Source organism: Periplaneta americana, chromosome 5, assembly GCF_040183065.1.
Source record: "Periplaneta americana isolate PAMFEO1 chromosome 5, P.americana_PAMFEO1_priV1, whole genome shotgun sequence".
NCBI lineage: Eukaryota > Metazoa > Arthropoda > Insecta > Blattodea > Blattidae > Periplaneta > Periplaneta americana.
Window position 1 is genome coordinate 63,811,169 of NC_091121.1, and position 24,367 is coordinate 63,835,535.

Sequence of the window (24,367 nt, forward strand, 5' to 3'; positions counted from 1 at the left end):
TACATCACATCGCAACAGCAATAGCAATACCAGCTACCGAGTTTTCAAATAGAAGTTGTAACCATTCAATATAAACTACACATATTTATCGTATAAATTCATGTCATTTTAATATTTTATGTAGGCCTACGAGTGATGTACAATGATAATAATAATAATAATAATAATAATAATAATATATGGTACATTGTTTCCCTATGTACTTAGACCCTTATTCGGGGAGGGATTCACAGGTACTACAGGGAGGTTCACTTCCTTCCCTTGTGAAAATAAGTTCATAAAATGTTAATGTCATAATACACTAATATAACGGTATATAAAATAAAACGTCCACACCTGTGGAGTAACAGTTAGCGCGTCTGGCCGCGAAACCAGGCGGCCCGGGTTCGATTCCCGGTCGGGACAAGTTACCTGATTGAGATTTTTTCCTGGGTTTTCCCTCAACCCAATATGAGCAAATGCTGGGTAACTTTCGGAGTTGGACCCCGGACTCATTTCACCGACATTATCACCTTCATCTCATTCAGACGCTATATAACCTTAGGTGTTGATAAAGCGCCGTAAAATAACTTACTGAAATAAAATAAAACAAATACTGTGCAGTCATTTTTTTCTCTTTTCTCGAAACGCATTATTTGAAGTAAACATAGTATTTCTCCCCAGTTCCTGCAAAAAGTGTAAATACAATAGGCCTAACGGTAGGGGCGCGGCGGATCGTAATTAATAAATATTATGTAACTCGGGATAACATACTTACTGTCCTGCATGTGCCATGAGTCCAGCATCCATTTATTCATTTAAAGAATCTCCCTTCCCCATATACTATCGTTCGTAACTAGTTATTCATAGACATGTCGCTAGCCCGCGCTACGAGCGTGCTAACCTAGCCCCGGCTATCGACTGGTTACTTGTACAGGATTCATATATCATATCATACCATATAATATCATATCATATCATCCACACCTGTGGAGTAACGGTTAGCGCGTCTGGCCGCGAAACCAGGTGGCCCGGATTCGATTCCCGGTCGGGGCAAGTTACCTGATTGAGGTTTTTTCCGGGGCTTTCCCTCAACCCAATATGAGCAAATGCTGGGTAACTTTCGGTGTTGGTTCCCGGACTCATTCCACCGGCATTATCACCTTCATCTCATTCAGACGCTAAATAACCTGAGCTGTTGATAAAGCGTCGTAAAATAACCTACTAAAATAAAAAATAAAAATAAAAATAAAAAATATATCATATCATATCATATCATATCATATCATATTATATCATATCATATCATATCATATCATATCATATCATATCATATCATATCATATCATATCATATCATATCACTAACACAGGTTTATGAATACGAATCGTCTATGAATCGCTGATCATCTAGGCCTACTGGAAGCCCGCGCTAAGAATGTCTATGAATACGGCCCCAGTGACTAGTTCATTGTTGAAGACCTCGGGGGTAAATAGTGATAACCCTCAAAATTGAGATTGACAGTTTTTTGGTTGTTAACAGCCTATAAGCCACATTATCCTTGATTTGGTTAAATAATTATATAAACATATTAACAAATATTGGATTATACTGTTTGAAAAATATGGTAGTTCTCTGGTGTTTGCAGTAAAAATTAAAATGTATGCAATTTTTATATGTGGGTTATCATTATTTCTATCCGAAGTCTTCAGTTCATTCGTAGCATCCATTCAGGAAGTAGTTCAAATAAATTCGAGCCGGTCAGAGATAACTTATTTTCCCTGTTTACTCAAGCAGCAGAGTACAGCGGATAAGATGTTAATTGTTGCACAATAGAGATGGGGAAAAATGTTATTTTCCTGCAACTACTCCACCTGTTCCAGTTCACATAACTGTTCCGAAATATCAGTTTTACAAATAAACCTTGTGCAGAACTGTCATACTAGTATGTCGTATGGGAAAAGACAGTTGCAAATAGTTACGACGGCACGAAACATGCTATTGGAAATGAACACGACTCAGAGCTGTAGTAGTCACGTTTGAAATAAGGAAAAAATATAGTGTATGTCTTTTCAATATAGGCTAAAATGTAGATCTTGCGACTTATAAAATATTAGTACATTCTCAAAGTTGACAATGCAATACTGTAGTGTTTCTAGGTTATGCAGGATGTCTGAAACCTCTTGGGTCAAAATAATACAGATGATAGAGGAGTCTAAACTGAGTATTTTGAGACAGGGAACCGAAGATCGGAAATGCCTATTTTAGGTGCGACAAGATCTTGAACGAGAAGTACATTTGAGGAACGTTTTTTGTGAGCTTCTTTGACTTTCATAACTAGGGTACGGATTTCTAGTTCTGTACCTATTTTGTTTGCTACGTTCTAGACTATGTTATTCAGATATCTCTACGTTTCATGTACACAGGATCCCCCTATTAAAATTTTATAGGAACTAAAACGCTTAACTGAGCCATCAACTCTTATAAATGCCTAAGAACTATGTTTGTGCCTGGAAATCGCCTTTTTAGTAGGCTATGTTTGTATATATTTAAAATAAATATACCGATACTAAAAATGTAAAAATGCCCAAAAATTTATAAAAGTGGTATTTGAAATGGATGGATGGATAGATGAGCGGATAGATGGATGAATGAATAGATAAATAGACAAATAATAAATAAATAAATAAATAAATAAATAAATAAATAAATAAATAAATAAATAAATAAATAAATAAATAAACAAACAAACAAACAAATAAATAAATAAATAAATAAATAAATAAATAAATAAATAAATAAATAAATAAATAAATAAATAAATAAATAAATAAATCTGTTACAAACACTGGTCTGGCATATTTGTTCCATATTGGTTTTAAAAATAAAAGAAAGAACATTTTACCTAGTTTTCTAGAGCCGAAGTTCGTTCGGAAAAGTCCATCGTAGCATAAAAGTGATGGTAGGTTGTTCAGGTTAGGCGATCGCTTACAAATTAGTTTTCGCGTCAGTGCACCCGTTATGAGAAATGAAACTGACCAATTAGCAATCAGTTTCTTTCACTGATAGAATTTGAGTCTTCAGTTCAGTAGCACTCATTGTCAGCACCAGTTCTTTGTGCATAAATTCCCCTAAAATTGATATTATTACTTACTTACTGGCTTTTAAGGAACCCGGAGGTTCATTGCCGCCCTCACATAAGCCCGCCATTAGTCCCTATCCTGAGCAAGATTAATCCAGTCTCTATCATGATATCCCACCTCCCTCAAATCCATTTTAATATTATCTTCCCATCTACGTCACGGCCTCTCCAAAGGTCTTTTTCCCTCCGGCCTCCCAACTAACACTCTATATGCATTTCTGGATTCGCCCATACGTGCTACATGCCCTGCCCATCTCAAACGTCTGGATTTAATGTTCCTAATTATGTCAGGTGAAGAATACAAAGCGTGCAGTTCTGTGTAACTTTCTCCATTCTCCTGTAACTTCATCCCTCTTAGCCGCAGATATTTTCCTAAGCACCTAATTCTCAAACACCCTTAACCTATGTTCTTCTCTCAAAGTAGAGTTCCTTAAAAGCCAGAAGTAAGTATTATTATAGAGTGGGTGAAGAAAGAATGATGGTAAACTGATGAGGAAGAGAAAAAGGAATTGGTTGGATCACTACTGGCTGAAAAGGAACTGTCTTCCGAAGATGCACTGGAAGAAATGGTGAACGAAAGAAAAGTTCGGGGCAGAAGAAGGTATCAGATGATAGACGGCATTAAGATATATGGATCATATGCAGCGACTAAGAGGAAGGCAGAAAATAGGAAAGATTGGAGAATGCTGGGTTTGAAGTGAAAGACCTGCCCTTGGGCAGAAAACTATGAAGGAATCAATAAAGAAATATATACAACCGGTGTTTGCGTTTGAATATCTGATTTTAAAATTTATCTAATATGAAAACTATGTAAACATTGTGATTCTTCTTTCTCATAATATATATCCTCTTCTTATAGACGTAATAGGCATATAGTTAGAGGTCACAAGTTCAAAATTTGTCCCTATTTCGCCGAACTGATACATGGCAATCTTATGTAAGATTAATTGAGGCGCTCAGCGCACAAATGGCCCAACCCACAAAATTATATTTCCATTTCATCTCTTTGTAACAGTGCGCGAAATGCGATACACAAGTGAAACTTGTGCTGAAATCTCATGGAAAAACTGGGTATGATGATTAGACCAATTTACACCTTGAGTACAACATGAGGAGCTCTTTGAAGCAATAAACTCAATATGCAAATGTTGTGGTTTGAGCCATTTGTGCTCTGAGCGCCTCAATTTATCCAGCACAAATTTCACTTTGACTCGCCGGAACTCAAACCCAGGTCCTCGCCAGAATTTAATCCCAGATCTTCGGCGTGGAACGCTTATGTGACAAATACTACTTGGGGTCAACGTTGTTAGGATGTAAATACTCGAAGTGTTGATACGACAACATTTCTTGTCGCGTCATGGTCCGCTGTGCGTAGTCGGTTTTACAAGTTTCTTTCGGAAATGCTTAATGACAAGTGGATTGCTCCAGCATCAGCCGATATGTGGGTCGGCGGGTTATCTCGCAGCACTAGTGCAAGATGGAGCTAAGTGCCGTGTGTGGCATGGGGAGTGGTAATGAGGATATTGGTTGTCTGGCTTGGAGGGGTCGCAAAATATCCTGTTTCCAAGACAACCGCAACGGAAGATCTAAACGGAATGTTTAAGTAACATTGTGGGAAGTGACGCTGTTTGAACTATTCAGTCGTAGTCGATTCAGTTCAATTCTCGGTAGTCAGAAGTGGAGTTTCTGTTCCTGAAAAACGGAGTAAAAATAGTGTTGCCAAAAGAGGAAAGCAGTAGGCCTATTATTTGAAAATGACAAATGTGGACATAGGTCTAACTAATTGTTTGGAACAAATCTCTTAGTAATCACTAGAGTCCAGCGTTTGGTTACTTTGAGTACAAGTTAGATGCACTTGATACTATAGGCATCCAACAAGGAAAACTCAGTGCGCAGAAACCAGCGGGCGTGACTGTCTCGCGCATATGACGTATGCTCCCGTTCCCAGCATGCTCTCACGCCTACTGCAGGGGAGTAAGAGGGATATAGCATGCGCGCCGCGAGGAGTCTGAGCTGAGTTTTGCTTGTAGGATACCAATAGCTTCGTTGCGAAGGAGAGCTCTGACTCGTCTCTCTGCTCCGTTTCGTATGTTTACATCTGCTTTTTCGTATAGGTCAGTATAGGCACTGAACAATGAGAATGCTACTCACGTACAGTATATACTGTCATGTATATTTAATAACTAGAGACGAGAATTTCATGCACTATAAAATCCCAAAATATGCATGCATTTATGCACTATGAAACATGCACGATAAAGTAAAAAATACAATAAAATATGCACTTTCATTGTTGATCCAAATTTCTTATTTCACTTCACATTTTTTTTTTTTTTTGCACAGTTAACATCTAACAACTTTTATAATTGGTATCTGTGAGGTTTCTGTGCTTGTCAATCAATATGTTTTTGTAGGCAGAGAATGACCTTTCTACATCGCAAGAAGTTACGGGTTGGTGCAAACTTGAATGAATATATTTGTGACAGTCTCAGATCAAATTCTTCATTCAAGTTTTCGTCACAAACAACCTTCTTCAATGGACAAAAGAATCCGCAGTCCGGTTTCGCGTTTATGACCTGTCCAGTTTATTTTAAAGAAATTTTGTTTTACAAAGAACAACTGTCATATAAAATATTCGGAAACAGAATAGCAGTGTTTAGCTACCTCTTTACTGCAACAATCGCAGAATAAGACATCCCCTTATAATCTAATGAAATCCTTTCCTTTAATTCACTGTGTAAAGAGTACACTTTTGGAACCTTTAATTGCAGGCGCATTAGAACCACATTAACACACGCAAACAGAATAAACACATTAACCACTTACGAGGTTCGCACACTGCAAAGACAGTTTAGCGAATGATTCCAATTTTAGAAGAATCTAAATTGCTACTAGTAGCCTACTGGAAAAGGGAGAGAAAGTATTTACAACCTTCCTGAAAGAGGGTGCTTTTGACTTAAATTATTCGTGTGCAGTTTCCTTGAATCCTCTATATTTCCTATTATTCTCAAAATATCCAACGTAATAAATCCATTTATGACACGCAGTCTATAGAGAGTTTTCGGTAAAGTGTTGTTCCGTCCAGTGAAACATCTTATTGTGAAAATATTAACATTTTATTTCATTTTTCTGTTATTTAGGTTTTTTCTTTTCCTTCGTCAATCCTGATTCCTGAAGCTAAAATAAGGGACATAAAAGTCGAGAAACTGAGGTGTCCACTCAAAATCATTGAAACATGCATTTAAACTGAATATAATGTATATTATATGCATGATTAAGCTAAAAATATGCATTATGCATGTTTTTATTTAAAAAAAGGCCAAAACATGCAAATATGCACGAAAAAGTACACATATTTGGAACCGGAAAATAATGAAATGGATAAGTACAAAGTTTGAGCTATGTCCTATGTTTCTATAAAAACATGCATTTGAATGGAATTCTCGTTTCTATTAATAACAAACAAAATATTTATTTAAAGCCATCTTATGGGCAATGGAAAATTATTCTCACAATAAGTAAAACGCATGTAGATTCTACCTAGATAGGCCTACTTTCTTGTCTCATAGTATCCATATATTTTTCACCCAAAAAAAGCCAATGCTCATTAGCCTATTTTTCGCCTATTTACAGAGTTTTTAATATTTAAATTGCACTTTAAATATATATATATATATATATATATATATATATATATATATACATACAGGGTGTTTCAAAAATACGGGGCATAATTTCAGGTATGTATTGCCCACATGTAGACAATCAAAATAGTTCATTACAACATGTGACCGGAAATGCTTTATTTCCGAGTTATGGCCTTCACAACATTGAAATTCACCGGAACGTTTTTTTTTCCGCAGGTTGTTGCCGTCAAAAGAGACATTAAGAGGGCACTCTGACAGTTCATTCCGAGGCAAAGGTTACATTCAGTGTTGTGTAGGCGTTAGACTGTGCGACATGTATTCAAATCAAGAGCTGGCAGAGATACACTTCATGTACGGTAAGGCGGACGGCAATGCTGCGCTGGCACGTCGTTTGTACCAGGAGAGGTACCCACAGCGACAATGTCCAGATCGGAAGACATTTGTACGTCTCCATTACCGTCTGTGCGAGTATGGAAAATTTAACTCTCCTGGTTTGGAAAGGGGACGACCAAGATCTACAACTCCAGAAGTACAGGAGGAGATTCTGGAGGCTGTGAACATGACTCCTTCTATCAGCACACGAAGGGTAGCGTTGCAAGTCAATGTTCCTCATACGACTGTCTGGAGACTGTTGAAAGAGTATCAATTGTATCCTTATCATTAGCAACGTGTACAGGCCCTGTCACCAGCAGATTACCCTGCACGAGTTAGGTTCTGTCAGTGGTTCTTGCAGCAGTGTGGTGTAAATCCGAACTTTCCTGCCTTAGTATTATTTACAGATGAAGCACAGTTCACACGAGATGGCATAACAAATTTCCACAATCAGCATGTATGGGCGTATGAAAACCCACGTGCAACTGTTCCATCTCATCACCAGGTGCGGTTCTCCCTCAACATGTGGGCCGGTATCATTGGTGATCGATTAGTTGGACCCCATGTACTTGTAAACAGACTTACGGGGCAGGCGTACACAAACTTCCTGGAAAACACCATACCTCATGTTTTAGAAGACACTCCACTGATCAATCGTCAACACATTCACTTCTTGCATGATGGCGCTCCTGCACACTTGAGTCGTACGGCTCGCCGGTACTTGGATCGAAGGTTTCCTGATCGATGGATAGGTAGAGGTGGCCCAATTGCTTGGCCTCCACGCTCACCTGATCTGAACCCTCTCGATTTCTACTTGTGCGGCCATTTAAAATCATTGGTTTATTCGTCTCCGGTGCCTGATTTGGAATCCCTTCGGAATCGAATTGTGGCATGTTCTGAGGACATACGCAATACTCCTGGAGTTTGGGATCGTGTTCGCAGGTCAATGAGACATCGATGTGAGGTCTGTATTGAAGCAGGAGGTGGACATTTTGAACATCTTCTGTAATGACAACGACCTGCGGAAAGAAAAACGTTCCGGTGAATTTCAATGTTGTGAAGGCCATAACTCGGAAATGAAGCATTTCCGGACACATGTTGTAATGAACTATTTTGATTGTCTACATGTGGGAAATACATACCTGAAATTATGCCCCGTATTTTTGAAACACTCTGTATATAAAACCAAACCGAAATGAGTTTAGAAGTGGACCTAAATAATATGATAATTTATTGAAAGGATTGAAATTTGAATATTCACAATTAAGAATGAGTTAATATTGAAAAAAATACTTACATACATACATACATACATACATGCATGCATGCATACATACATACATACATACATACATACATACATACATACATACATACATACATACATACACACATATATATAATATATTTCGGCTCTGATGTTTCAACTTCTGTTCATTTAGAAATGTTTGTAGGTTGTTTTTGTCTCCATGTATTACCATCTCTATACATTACAACGAGTGACTGTAAACATTTTAAGTGTTTCAAAAGAAAAGTTTCTCCTTCTTTGTGATAAAATACGTTTTCTTCTTTCCTCATGGAGTGCTCGCTAGCAAATTCTCCTTTAGGATCACTCAATCACTCATTTCCAACTGTGTAGCTTTGTTTTGTTTTGACGTGGTTCACTAATACCAGACCTCAAGTATGTACACTACTCTATTGGGCATAGCTCGGAGGCTTCAGGTAACCAAACGCAGGACTCTAGTAATCACATTGTCATGAAATACCGTACAGTCCAACATAATAATATTATTAATACATTGCATTACCCTCAGGTAAACAAGACTAGGTTTGCTTGTAAACATTACTGTTATCAGTGCAGTTACACAATACACTATCGCAAATGTTCGAAGTGTGTTGGATAACACGTGTGATCCTTTGATCTATAAATGAAGGGTTCAGAACCATAGTGGGCCAAGCGCCATTTACTAAAACCGTAGAAAACGATGGTTAGAATGAAGTTATTACCATAATTCAATGGAAATATATAGCAAGTAATATAAAGTATACACATTAAAACTAAATGATATGTCAATCTTCATTAAACTATGGTATTCACTTAATTTTAACCTTTGCTTTCTCCGTTTTTAATAAATGGTGCTTGGCCCACTAGGGCTCTGAACCCTTCAATTGTAAGGTCTGTCTGAAAAACGTACTGTCTCACATGTTCCCATAGAATAAAGTCTGGAGGCGTGAGGTCTGGTGACCGTGGATGCCATGACTCAGGTTCACCTCGTACAATCCAGTGCACACCAAACATGTTATTTAATTTCTCACGAACTGTCATAGTATAATGTGCTGTGGACCTATTTAGCTGAAACCGCATTGCCATCCTTTTATTCAGTAGTACATCGTATAGGAAGTCCAACAATTCGCCAAATGTGTACCGATTCACATTTTCCATGAAAAAAAAAAAAATGGCTCCATAATTTCATCACCACCATTACTTTTTGAGCACTAGGGCTATTGGATTCACGCATGCATTTTGGATTTTCTTTATGCCAATATCGTGCATTTTGTGTCTGAGCATTTGAGCATATTCATCCGGGAAGAATAGACATTTGTCACGGAATAAAACATGCTGAAGGAGGGATTGGTCAATACGCAAAACCGCATTATCTAGTTGCATTAAGCTAGCCTCTTAAATGGATCACCTTTCTGCACTGTGTGTACATTGTGAAAATGTGTTCCTACTTCAATATTCGACTAACAGATAATCTACTAATACTATACTACTATCTAGAGCCTTTTAAAGCTGACCGACATCTTTGTAATCGCGTCCATTGAATGGCGTTTGAAGTGTTATATTTTATTTAACGACGCTCGCAACTGCAGAGGTTATATCAGCGTCGCCGCATGTGCCGGAATTTTGTCCCGCAGGAGTTCTTTTACATGCCAGTAAATCTACTGACATGAGCCTGTCGCATTTAAGCACACTTAAATGCCATCGACCTGGCCCGGGATCGAACCCGCAACCTTGGGCATAGAAGGCCAGCGCTATACCAACTTGCCAACCAGGTCGACTGGCGTTTGAATGGTGCTAGAAGGTTGTGATCGCGCATTGGTTCGAGTCCCGCCTGGATTAACTGGCGAATCCTGGGACTCATCAACGCTAGATAACCGCGCAGTTGAATAGCGTCCTTAAGTAATGATTAAAACATACGCAAAAATATAATGAAAATAGAGGAGGATTATTACAGCTCCATTTCTTTGCCCCTGTTATGCTTGCTTTAGTTACACCAAAGGACAGAGATAATCAAATATCTCAACTGCATCATTACTTACGATGATATTCTGTACACCGAATTTATGATACAGTCAAACTTTCTTCACCTGAAACATTTCATTAACGAACAGTTAAAAATTCCCCAAAAGATTGACACAATATGCCCTTATAACTTCTCACAGCTGCATTCCCAGTGACGGAAGCGAACACCAAAATAGCCTACACATGAAAGAGGTTTAAACTTTTCCCAAAACAGACATATTGAAACACAACCCTCTTTATTTTATAATGTCCTCACATCTAACTGCTATGGCGTGCAGCTACGGTGCACAATTAAGATCAATGTTAATTTCTGATGCAGATATTCACCTAGAAACTTGGATTCAAACACTGTTAGAAAGGCAAACAACAATCTCGAGTTTATTAAAATGTAGAGAATGTATGTGTTTTTATGCTATGACCATGTTCATATTAAAATGTTCTTGTACGTTCTATGAATTTCAATAAAAATTAAATATTGTGCAGAAACTATGGAATTCATATTTATGTTTAAAGTAGGCAACATTTCATAATTGAAGTCCTCCCCGGAATAAGAGTGTAACCAACAAATCTATAATAATACAAGAGCATATTTCGTTAGGCCTATATTTACTATCACGGATACAACTTTATTCAGCTATTGGATGCAATCATTAATTTTATCAATTAATGTTTCAGAATTATGTTTTCCACCTAAGTCACGTATTTCATTATTTTGATGTTACATCCTTTTTCCGGGAGGGTCTTCATTTATATAAAAAATGAATTAACGAATTCGGGATATTTAAACTATTGAATGAAACTAAATACATAGAAAAACAATAACTGCTAGTGCAACCACAGTTATGAGAGTGCCTTTCCATGAATAAGTTCGTCTACTAGACTTAAGATGGGTTTAAGCAATGTAGAATAGCCACACAGTGAAGGATATGTATAATTTATAATGAAAGCTGATTGTTGTGTTAATGTAGCTTAATAACTTAGCTATTTGAGATACAGCGAATCTGAAAACAGATCCTGTAAGACCGTGAAATTGTACGTATTTCATAGTCAAATATGTCTAAATTCAAATACTACCATTTGCATATTCATTCAAGTATAATTTCAGTTTCACACATGCATTGTTAAGCCTGTAATAAATGTTGCTGTATTGGATTTGCAATAAAACATCTTAGATATCCTTAAAGCTATATATTTTGTGTAAATTTTACGTACAGTTTGATTTTTAGCCTTCTAGCTTGTACAGTTGTTGAATTCTTAATTATCGAACAACTTTCACACTTTCGCGTTTTCATCTCGTTTAATCCGAAATCCATTGTTTGCGAATCCGTTAAATTGCGAGTTTACTGTATATTATTTTCTTATTGATTTCTCATAGCTCAGCTGGTATAGCAATTGGCAGGATTTTTCTTGTTGCCAAATTCCCGGAAGGCAGCGGAGATCTAAATTACCTTCTGTTAAAGCCCTATTGTGTTAAATTGAGTACTAAGTCCTTTCAAGTGGTAAATGGCGATTGGAGCGTGGTGCCACCACACCATCTCATTCTGGTGCCGAGATCATGAAAGTATAGAGCTCTATCTTATTGCCCGCATATGCCTTCTGGAGTTTATAAATTGCGGAACAAACTGATGGCGGGTGCATGTAAATTGCGGAGTGGGGGAAAAATAGGGGTGCACGTAAATTGTAGAGTAGGGAAGGGATCTATCAAAATTGTGGGTGTCACTGAAGCTAGGTTAACAAGTCCCTTACCACTTTCCCAGATTTAGGACTGACAGATTTAATCGGAAACCTTATATGGTTAAATTTGCTTTACTATTATTTAGCTATATTACTGACTTAGGTTAGGTCAGATTAAGTTAGGTTATGTTATCTTTACGGAAATTTCATGGCTGTGATTTCGGTCAATTCGAGTTACGACGGTTGTACTCCCCTTGCTGTTTCACTAGATGGATGTATATGGAATGAACCAAGGTAACTCCAACCAGGAATGAACTGTTCAACTTTTATAAACAGCTGATGAGTGAACGTCACTAAGCTCTTCATTTGTTTACCCCCACTCCTTTCTCTTTGTAACTTCACCGGGTATATTCATTCCGGAATTTACACGTACCTTTCGCTAGCCCATGACGAGGCCAAAGATAAGAAACGTGTTTTTGTCCGGAATTTTCATACGCCCATGCGTTCATGGTATGTGGAGAAGATATTTTTACATGATTTTCCCAATAACGAACACTTCTGAATAGCAGACAATTTTCATTTCTCGGAAAAAGTCCATTATTGAGGAGTTTCATATACTAAACAAATTATATCTAAACACTGAAACTTATTATTACATAGTTTACACGCTAGGTTGTCTCTTCCTGTGCTCAGAAAAGTTTACACTTCACTTGGGAGATCCATCAATTAATGACGATGAAATAAAAGGGAAATGGGAGGCGAAGCAATTAAAAGACACGCGATCGTGCGTCCTTACAGTGGAATCTGGGGCTGTAGTGAAGTAACTATGTAAGCTCCAAGCTTATTGGCACTTGTTTCAGTACATTTTTCACCATTGCGTTTGAGGGATCATTAATTTATTAATTCATTTTATTAGATTTTTTTTACAATACAGTAGCTGTTATTCTTTACTCAAACAAATCTTGTTCCTCCACAAATCTCTATCCTCAGCATCTTCAGTAAGATCTCTTCCAGTCATACTCTTGACGTCACCCATACATTGTTCTCTTGATTTTCCTCTTTTTGTCCTTCCCTTTGCAGTCCACTTCAGCATCATCTTCTATTTTCTTCACGTGTTCAAACCATTTTAATCTTCTTTCTTCAATTACTTCAAAAACGTTCTTTTACATGGAGAAGCAGATGGATCCAACCTTCTAATCGTCATGTGTTCTATATTTCCCCAGCAATTGAAGGGCTCAGAACCATAGTGGGCCAAGCGCCATTTACTAAAACCGTAGAAAACAAGGGTTAAAATGAAGTTATTACCATAATTCAATGGAAACATATAGCAAGTAATATAAAGTATACACATTAAAACTAAATGATATGTCAATCTTCATTAAACTATGGTATTCACTTAAATTTAACCCTTGCTTTCTCCGTTTTTAATAAATGGCGCTTGGCCCACTATGACTCTGAACCCTTCAAATGAAAATATTCAAAATTAATTTCAGTACACCTATTAGAATCTTCATTCTAATCCTAATATTGAGTTTTGGTTAATACGCTGGAACTTTTGTGGCATGGTGTCTGTTCGACACGTGTGTCCGTACTAAATATAACATGACGTATTATAAATGGACACCACGCGTAGATGGTGTGTTTTTTCCTCTCTTTGCGATGGGTGTGCTGGTGAGACTTCAGGCGTTGCTTGCTTGGTTTGGGCCGGACTTCAGCTCTCGAGAGAGGCCTGAACAGCCAGGTCACGCTAATTGCTGCAGAGCCTTGGAATAACTGCTTGGCTGAATCCTGCAGTCATGCAATGGAACTTGAGATTGCGGGCTTGAACATATCTTGTGGAATGGCATTTCCAGGGAAGCACGTCTACCGTGACAAGTGTCAATATCAACACGAGATTGATTCCGCTTGCGTTCTCTTGAAATTTAACGGCTGAATCTTTACGAATTCACATTTTATCTTGTGCAAGGATAGTTTAAACTTGTCTACGGCAGTTTTCTGAATAGTTTCGACGCCTTTGTTAATTATGAAAGATAGAAAGTGACACGCAATTATTACTTTCAATGGCTAGATCATAATCTGGATCAATCAATCAAGAAGAAGGGAAATAATCTGTGAACATATACGAATAGAAAACGGTGGAAGGAGCAAAGACTTACCTACCCATTTTTAGAACGAGTAAAAGAAATGTCCCAAATACAATACGATTATATTAGTGTTCTATTTCCGGTTTAACAAATATTTGATACATTCTTACGGTTGCCAAATGCCACAAAATAATACAAGACAAATCAATTATATATAAACTTAGAAACAGCAACAAAATAAACGAAATACTTGAATTTTGATCTAACCAATACTAAAATCAGTAACATATTTCAGAAATATTAACATTTCTTCACATGTTTTCTCAGTATTTCTCTATTTTCTCAGGCACCTTCTTCTATACTTTGCTCTCAAATTGACAAAGTTATCTGCTGCCATATATATATATATATATATATATATATATATATATATATATTATTTTCCACGTTTTCTCTTCTCTGCAGGTATCCACTCATATATTATTTTAGGTAATGTCATCGTCTATTGATTCAAGCTGCAATTGGAGCTTGAGTTCGAATCCCGCTTGGGTCTATTACCTGTCTGAGGCTTTATCCAAGTCTAAGGCGAATGCCAGGTAAATCCATGGCGAATTCTCGGCCTCATCTCCCCAAATACCATCTCGCTATCACCAATTCCATTGACATTAGATAACATCGAAGTTGATACAGCATCGTTAAATAACCAATTAAAAAATCTTTCATCTGAAATCCTTTTGAGATGTCCATACTATCCTAATCGAATTTTTTATAAACTACAATGGATTGATCAGCCTTAATTAATTATCTAAACATGTTAATCCTAATTTTATATTACTGTTATTATTATTATTATTATTATTATTATTATTATTATTATTATTATTATCTACAATAAACGGAGATGAAACAAGATGTGGGAAGCATAAAAGAGAAAAATAAGAAGAATATTAACGAGGCAAAATTAAAGAAGGTAGAGACGGAGGTGATGATGATTATGATTATGATGTTGAAGAAGACAACAATGCCGGAGACGCCAATGATGTAAAAGATGCTAACAAAGATTTTGGTGTTGAAAAAGAAGACAAAGAATATAACGTCGTCGAAGAATGCGATGGCGGAAAATAAGAAGACATGAACGAAGAAAATGACAATGAGAAATATGAAGAAAAAGTTGATGTCGAAAAAGAAAGAGAAATAATAAAGACGAATAAAAGGAAAAGGGTAAGAAGACTGACTTTTCTTGGTTTTTCTTCCATTTACATTCGAAGTATTTGTATAATTATTTCACATAATATAACCCTAACAGGAGTTGGCATAATACGAGTATGTTCCCATGGCCAGCAAACATCGCGAAAATTTAAAACAAGTGACTAACGTAACAGAAGACATTACCATACTCGAACAAATGTCTGGTGAATAGGCCTAACGAGTATTTATGTTTAGTCAACTGTCCGAAGACAGGTCTCAATCTCACAAATGATACCAACATAGACATTTTTAATTAAATACTTTAAAAATATTTTTTTAAAAAGCACGAATAAAGCAACATTTAGAATTACAGCAGGAATCTATTTATCCAGGCAGTTCGAAATCTGGATGAAATGAGAAAGAAAATGCTGATTTACCTCTACTCAACGTAGGCGCTGTCTTATCGGAACAGATTCGTTATACGCTTTCGGATTTTTATTTTTTGCATTATTTTGAATGGAGCATTGCCTACTTCGCCGCATGACCGGATTCCATTCAGAATTCTGCGCAGAGAATTCTAAACGGATTTCTATACGGACCATGATGAAAATAAAGAATATCATGACACTTATATCGATCGCAAGGCCTCCAATCGCGGTAATGTTTAAGGTATAAAAATGAAATGGATGACGCAAAGCTTATTTTGTTAGTTCAACATTATGAAGAGTTTACAATTTATAAAATTGAGATTATTGCAATGTAATATGCAAATAGAACATATGGAATGAGATTGGGAAAATAATGAATACATCAGGTATGTTCTTCACAGTTGAAGTTATAGAGCTATTCATTTTATTTCCAGGTTCAGTACACAATACTACAATGAAATTGCGGTAAATTACACCACTATTTTATGAGCAATTCGGAAATGCGTACAAGTGAGCGATACTATGAAAAAAATCCGAACGCGCCGAACGAATTTTTTTCCGTACGTGAGCGTCTACCTTCACTGGATGACTGGATTGTCCTCATTTGTAGGATACTTTTTTGTCATTGTTCTAAACGACTTGCCAGAAGTTAATTTATCCAGCCCCAAACGCACAGCACCAATGTTCCAAACTTCGTGTATTTCACTTATATGGTTCCAAACGTAAAGAACTCATGGTTTAATTTACGCATGTTTTGTAACTGATAGTTAAAAGGAAAACTGCATACAGTAATATTATTTACACCGCAGTGACTAGAACTGTAGACTTGTAATTCTGTGAACCGGGTTCGATTCTCGGCGTACTGCCGATTTATGACTTCTGTTGGACAAGCCCGTGGTCCAGGTAACACAGAGGTTTTCTCAGGGAGCTTCGGTTCCCATGTGACATCCAAACAAAAATCTCCATCATCATCTCATCGCGGGTGTAGTGTAGACCATCTTCCTATGATGCACCCTGGCCAGCGAATCTCGGTAAATAACAGTGAACAACAAGAATTTTGCTCCGACTTAAAACAATGTATCCCTTATGATTTGGTGTGCGCTGAATCCGAAAATGCATCTCTTTTCTTCGTATCACATAAGGTTTTTAAGATATACTATGATTTCATTTTTCGATAAGCTCTCCTCAGGAAACATCTGGCGCGGGTTGGGGGTTATAAACCAAAACGAAACTAATGCATTTTATGAGTTAGTGACTTATTTCCGGGTTCTTATGGTTGTTGGCATGTTCTTTTGTACTTCTAATAAATAAACAGATATTGTCTCTTCTATTTAGTAAATTTCATGACAGTTCAAAGTGAGGTCTACGCAATGAAGAAACAGGGTGTGGTTTTCAGTATTTAAAAGAAAAGTTTACCATTTTGAGTGAAGAAAAATTAAAAGAGAACATTTTCATCTGTCCACAAATACAAAAAGTTATGGTTGACTCTTTGTTTGAGGAAAAACTTTCCGTTACGAGAAAATGACATGGCGCGCTTTCAAAGATGGTTGCTTAAATTTTCTTGGAAATTCTAGGGCAGACAACTACATCGAACTTGTTGTGGAAAACATGAGAAAATGAGGTGTAATATGTCTCTCAAAATACACTTTATACATTCTCATTTGAATTTCTTTCCTCCTACACTTGGAACGGTAAGCAACGAGCATGGGAAAATATTTCATCAGTAAATATCTTAAATGGAAAGACGATATAAAGGTCAGCATCCAGCATGCTTGCAGACTATTGTTGGCTCCTTGTAAAAGACAGTCCCGGGTCTAGTTATAAACAGAAGTCATCCAGAAAATTCTTTTAAATGGAAGTTCAAATTCCAATATTTTTCTCATTATACACATGAAATATTTTTATTTTTGTTACGTTTTAAACTATATATGCAACATCATTTTTTAATCCAGTACATATTTTGAGGACATCACATATTCATTTTTTTATGAGGTCATTGAATATTACACGGCTACTATGAAGTAGCCAATATGTATTATTACTATTTAATACGAGAAAAATTCGTACCGGCACCGGGAATCGAACCCAGGACCTCTCAGCTCTGCCACGAAGTCATTTAAATATGCGCTCCTGCATATATGACTTGTATCGTCTCAAATGCAGTTAGTAAGGCCGTAAAAAGCATTACGAGAGGGGTTCCGCCGGCGCCGTGGATCGTGTTCCGGCATAGCTCATTTGGAAAGAGTCTCAGCGCGCAGAGCTGAGAGGCCCTGGTTTCGATTCCCGGTGCCGGTACGAATTTTTCTCGTATTAAACAGTAATAATATTTTGAGGAGTTTTGAATCCATAGTATGTTGTAATTTTACCAGTAGCAGTGAAAAATTAAAAAAGAAGTTTTTTCATAAAAAATTCAATTCATTCTCTCATAAAATGGTACGTGATGGGGCAATTTGGATTTTAAATTCAGATTTAGGACACACATATTAGTAATATTCACCTATTTTTTATTTCGGAGCAAGACAAAAAGTAAAAATGTATTGTTCAGTGTAATTATCTACACAGTTGGCTAGCTTCATATATGGGTGGATGACGTACAGTACGATCAAGTACCATTAGTAAAAAGAAAAAGAAAAAACTGCCAACATGATAAAGAACTGAATCGTTGGAAAATCAGTAAAAATACACGTGTCATTGTCCGAACCCCGATTTTTTTCTTTATAACATCCTTTTCATATTTTACAACTCTATCAGAATCTTGGACTGGATTGTTGAAATATCACAATGTATTTGGTACGAGGACCAAGGCCGTGACATGGCAAGCAGGCAGCCTTGGGAGCCCCAACTTGTGAGTGTTTATCACGGATTGATAAAGCGGGCTACTCACTTCCTGCGGAACTGCCGGATCCATCGCCTCCAGTCTCTTGCACGAATGCACGCGCCGAGTTTGGTGCAAACCGGCCGAGACACCCAGGTGCGTTGGGTTCTCGTAGGATTCCGGTGAACTCTGAACACCTGAACTTCGATTTCCCGTGCTATGACCCATGTGCTGTGATGTATCGATCTGCCATGAGTCTAAATTTAAAATTGTACAGAATTTTAGAAATGAAAACTTTACGCAAGGTTGTAATATTTCATCTACACTTCTAATACCTATTACATTCATAACACTATTAAAGAAATCATTGTCATGGAGGTTATGTAGCTTCTCTCTGTACGTTTCACTAATTTTGCATATTACGTCTTCCAGTGCTATTACCATAATTTTAATTCCTTGACCTATTCTGCACCTACATATATAATAATAATAATAATAATAATAATAATAATAATAATAATAATAATAATAATAATCCGTGGCGCTACTTTCCGTGAAGGGCCTAGACCGACCGGCCGGCTGCTGGTCTCACGCCCACATGCCGAAGCAGAGGTGGACGATCATCCAACCAAAATGGAGGTATCGTGTGGTTAGCACGATGATCCCCCCAGCCGTTATAGCTGGCATTCGCAACCGGATTTCGCTACCTATCGTAGCTCCCCAAGTGCATCACGATGCTGGGTGGGCACCGGTCCCATTCATTGGCCGAAATGTCATGAGAAAATTTCTTCTCCCACGAGGACTCGAACCAGCGCGCATTCCGTAACGCGAGTCCTAGGCAGGATGCCTTAGACCGCGACGCCACGGCGAGGGACGCACCTACATATAGTGGGGGGGGGGAAATTGCTTTTATTCCAGTAGCTAATGATTTTACTTGAAAGTTTATTTCACAGGCAAATTTCACAGTCCTTGTAGACCGGGAAAGTACTGTAATATTTAATTTTTTACCATTTATTAAACATTATTTTTTATTTTTTGTAAGGCAGTGGAAAATCGATCGTTTATGCCGAACTAAGCATTATGGTCTTATGAGTTCAGCAAGCCAAGCCGTTTGTTGTGCTATCATCATTTATTTTCTTCCGTTTTGAGTTCTCATTTTGTGAATAAATAATGGGTCGCTTAACGAACGAAGACAAGATTTTTATTAAACATTTGCATCAATATGATAATTTGTCTGCCCGTCAAATTATAAGGAACTACGCTCAGCGAGAATGGTCTGTTTCAAGTGTACAACGATTGATTAGCAAGATACGGACGTGATATGCCTCCTGAGAGATTATTGCGTGAAAGATCGCATTTCTCATATTCTCTGATGGTTTTCGCTGGAGTTTCAAATGAGATCTTAATCCTATGGACTATTTTGTATGGAGTCAACTACAAAAAGCAGTTTACTACGAAACAACAATCCGTAATACTGAACATTTAAGACAACGACTTCTTGAATTTTGGTATCGGCTTGATCAAAGACAGATATCCAGTGTTATTGGACAATGGAGAAGACGGCTACAAATGGTTATGCGGGCAAATGGCGGTCACATAGAGCATGATTTTTAATTTTGATTATTTGAAAGATCATTAATTATTATTAATTGACCAACATTCTGTTTCTGCATTTTGAAGTAATAAATTATCTCATTTTTCGCATCATTGTGTATTGACCTCCATAAGATTTCAATTGAGCCTCAAAAAACATAATACAAAGTCCTGCTCATCTTTAAAGTCTACTCTTTCTAACAGTGTATTCATTATAAATTAATGTTATGTATTTCCGAAAATAGAATATTTCTAATTTTGTGCCGCTTTTTTAGCCCACTATACAGAGTGTTTCAAAAATACGGGGCATAATTTCAGGTATGTATTTCCCACATGTAGACAATCAAAATAGTTCATTACAACATGTGTCCGGAAATGCTTTATTTCCGAGTTATGGCCTTCACAACATTGAAATTCACCGGAACGTTTTTCTTTCCGCAGGTCGTTGCCGTCAGAGGAGACATTAAGAGGGCACTCTGACAGTTCATTCCGAGGCGAAGGTTACATTCAGTGTTGTGTAGGCGTTAGACTGTGCGGCATGTATTCAAATCAAGAGCTGGCAGAGATACACTTCATGTACTTAAGGCGGACGGCAATGCTGCTCTGGCACGTCGTTTGTACCAGGAGAGGTACCCACAGCGACAATGTCCAGATCGGAAGACATTTGTACGTCTCCATTACCGTCTGTGCGAGTATGGAAAATTTAACTCTCCTGGTTTGGGAAGGGGACGACCAAGATCAAGCTTGACCTCCACGCTGACCTGATCTGAACCCTCTCGATTTCTACTTGTGGGGCCATTTAAAATCGTTGGTTTATTCGTCTCCGGTGCCTGATTTGGAATCCCTTCGGAATCGAATTGTGGCATGTTCTGAGGACATACGCAATACTCCTGGAGTTTGGGATCGTGTTCGCAGGTCAATGAGACATCGATGTGAGGTCTGTATTCATGGAGGAGGTGGACATTTTGAACATCTTCTGTAATGACAGCGACCTGCGGAAAGAAAAACGTTCCGGTGAATTTCAATGTTGTGAAGGCCATAACTCGGAAATGAAGCATTTCCGGACACATGTTGTAATGAACTATTTTGATTGTCTACATGTGGGAAATACATACCTGAAATTATGCCCCGTATTTTTGAAACACCCTGTATATATGAAGATGAACATTCGTTTGCTTTATTGCAAACGAAAAGCAGCTGTATAATTGCAGAAAGTATAATATATCGTCGCTGCGCCTCCAAAATCCACTGTTTTTTACAAATATTTTGCAGGAGAAATAAAAAAATCATTGTCACTTTTAATTCCCTTAATTTTCAAAGCTACTTTCGATATTTTTCTTTATCCTGCAAAATATATATATAAAAAAACACTTAGCGAATTTTATAGGCTCATTTAAATAAATTGATTAATTCGAATAAATGTTTATTTCCCTTGAAATTTCTATTTAACCCAACGTTAAAAAAAATTCACATTTAATTCAAACTTTCGAAGCTTACATTTGGATAATTCGAAGTCAGGACTTCATTGATTTTAACGAAAATAGTGTTCAGTCTGGAATTATAGAAAAAGCCGGACAGCGTTTTATGCAAATCTCGGTTATTTATGGCTCCAAGAAGTCAAATTCTGTTCTTGAACTTAACAGATAGTGAAACAGAAAAGGTCGTTGCTGTTGTAAACATATTTCGTGTCACAGTATTATCCAGTGACTGACCGCAGGTAAAAGTAACGGGTGGGATGGCCAACGCCATTGTTTACAGATGTATCTGCCCCTCTTCTCCTTAGCCATCATATCAAACATTTGGACGAGGACAAATTTGTGGTATTCATTACTGTATAAATTATACAGACGTTAGTGTGTTAAGCCCGGTTCAGACGGTGCTTGTTTTCTTGCGCGTTTCCTTGCTGGCTAGCAAGCTGGGTGCCGTGGTGGATACGGTGATGGTTGTTGTTCTCACGGAGCTGGCTCTTTTCACAGTTCGAATTGGAAAATCATCCGCTGTTTCATCTGTTGCCAACACTCATGGTCAAAAAGGAACTAAACTGTGAGTGTAAATAACTAAGTACTACATTAACAGTAGTAAATGTCGTAATAAGGTACTTAAGCCATAAGTGAAAAACAGCCAAGTCCGATATTTAATTGCTGATTCTTAGAAAGTAAAGAATATAGAAAAAACAAGTTTAGTTGGAAAACAACGAACATGGCGATATGGTTTCAGTGGTGATATATCATCATCTTTGGTTCCAGCCTGCAAAAATGACGAAAAACAGCAAGGAACCTACCCTCGAAATCCAGCAAGCTAGCCATCAAAGGAGCCACCAGAGCGCATTACTTGCAGCAAGTGAGCACGCAGGCTAGCCATCGACGCAGCCACCTTGGAATCCATCACAGAAACACGCACCATCTGAACCGGGCTTTAATCGCTTTTCTGTATTTAGAATGTCAAAATATGAAAAAGAAAGTTGAAGTGTTTTTTTTCTATTGGTAGCCTAATTTTTGTGTGGATATGGATGAAAACATGGCAAGCTGCAATAAGGGCCCATAGCCCCATAGGCCCTTTTTCCGGAGAACGCATAAATCGATTCTCCGTAGTTTCTTTGTTATACCCACAAAGTTTCGTTGAGAAATGTTGAACAGTAATGCTGATAAACCTGTTTATTTTAATATATTTTATATGCTCTGCACTGTTTTTAAAAAGTTCAACTCTATACCTATATCTCAGAACAGCATTTTGGAGTATGGACCCTTATTGCAGCTACATCCTCAATTATTAAGGTAAAAGAAACCACATATTTACTCTATACGGGAGTAGGCTATAATTCTTATACTGTATTGATATGAATTTTCTAATAAAAATGCTGGTTAATTACAATTTAGGCTACTATTTCAAATTATTTCATACTTCCCTTAAAGTTAGAATTAGAAGGATTCTCCTATATATGAATTGTTTGAGTATTGCAGTGATTCATAACCGGGATTCCGCGAAAATTCCAGCTCTTGACATTTACACGATTTGAGTACAATGGTGAAATAATAGAAAAATTCCTTTGCTGGATCAAACATGCTGAAGGAAAGATGTCTGCAACTTAGCTTTTTATTTAGAGTCCCGGATTATCATGCATCGTTGTCAATGGGAAAAGTTGTAAGTCGGATATTTTGAACTGTGAGATGAGTTCTGATTTTCTTTACTGAACAGAATAAAACGTCTTTCTGCAATTCTCTTAGAGACGAATACTGGGTAATAAAATTTATATACTTTGCAGGCATTCAAGACCACCTAAACGTGCTGAGCACCAGCAAGCAAGGGCAAGGAAAATAATTTGCCTTCCACAGGTAAACTTGTAGCTTTAAAAAAATAAAATGGGTGTTTTTAAGAAAAATCTTCTAAAAGGTACAGTAGTGTTGAATCGTTACCCCTCTCTTCTCAGCTCCAGACTCAAACAAATGAGAAACGTAAAGATTTCCGACTATTTTGGATCCTTGTCAGGAAAGCTCGAGAACTTCTTTGCCATCTCAGATGTACAATTGGATCAGGAATCCTTTCATAACATTTGAGATAATTTACGAGTATTCAGTCTCTAAGAGGAAGTGGAACTGGCTGAACTGAAATGTGATATCTTGCACATTAAAAATTAAATTCAGTGAACAGCCTTAGATGTGCTTTGAATGTAACGTTAAAAACAGTTTCCTGCAATTTCCCAGAAAGATGTAAACATATCATTCCAATTCTAATGTTACTTCTGTGAGAACGCGTTTTCACGTTTGACGAATATTGAGGGACACTAGGACTGGATTTTGAAACTTTTACAATTTTAATCTGATTTATTTCATTTTTTAACTGTTCGTTAGTTGCATTAAGAACAAGGTGTGTGAACATTTTAAGCTCAATCGGACTGCTAGTTTCGAAGTTAATTATATTTTAATTATGCAAATTAGTGATGTAATCAAAGTGTTCCATGCGCATTACATTCAAATATAGCAAATTCATATTTTTTCGTATGGACCCAAGTTCACGAACAATATTCTAACATTGAGAAATTCATGATATCTAGTTTAGTTTAGGCACAATAAATTTTTGAAAATCATATTTTTATTTATTCATATTTTTTATTTACATAATAATTATTTTAGCTTCCAAT

General features: G+C 37.1%; 1 protein-coding gene and 1 long non-coding RNA gene across 3 annotated transcripts in view; one reads left to right on the forward strand and one right to left on the reverse strand.

Moving 5' to 3' along the window:
• LOC138699777 (uncharacterized) overlaps nucleotides 1-23,004 on the forward strand; it is a 111,184-nt gene extending 88,180 nt beyond the window's left edge. Inside the window, exon 3 of the long non-coding RNA XR_011332074.1 lies at nucleotides 22,476-23,004. This is a non-coding gene — a long non-coding RNA (uncharacterized lncRNA). The remainder of the gene's footprint in view (nucleotides 1-22,475) is intronic.
• Nucleotides 1-24,367, reverse strand: part of Dab (DAB adaptor protein) — a 141,799-nt gene that overhangs the window by 82,167 nt on the left and 35,265 nt on the right. The gene's annotated exons all lie outside the window — the stretch shown is intronic.